The sequence below is a fragment of the Drosophila miranda genome (assembly GCF_003369915.1).
Source record: "Drosophila miranda strain MSH22 chromosome Y unlocalized genomic scaffold, D.miranda_PacBio2.1 Contig_Y1_pilon, whole genome shotgun sequence".
Classification (NCBI taxonomy): domain Eukaryota; kingdom Metazoa; phylum Arthropoda; class Insecta; order Diptera; family Drosophilidae; genus Drosophila; species Drosophila miranda.
Window position 1 is genome coordinate 20,326,196 of NW_022881603.1, and position 358 is coordinate 20,326,553.

Here is a 358-nt window from a genome sequence, read left to right on the forward strand (position 1 = left end):
ATCTTTAAGACTGCGGAATCTGAATTGGATCGTATTATTATTATAGCCAGCATCAAGAAAACAATTTCATTTTTTCTCGCCCTGTCTCTCTCTAACACACACGTAGCATAGGCCGCTTTGCTTAGAGTAAAACATTAGCGCCTAGATCTCAGAGACTATAAAAGCTAGAGCAACCAAATTTGGTATCCACACTCCTAATATATCGGACCGAGACGAGTTTGTTTCAAAATTTCGCCACACCCCTTCCGCCCCCGCAAAGGATGAAAATCTGGGGATATTCACAAATCTCAGAGACTATTAGGGCTAGAGTAACCAAATTTGGTATCCGCACTCCTGTTAGATCTCACTATAAAACGTA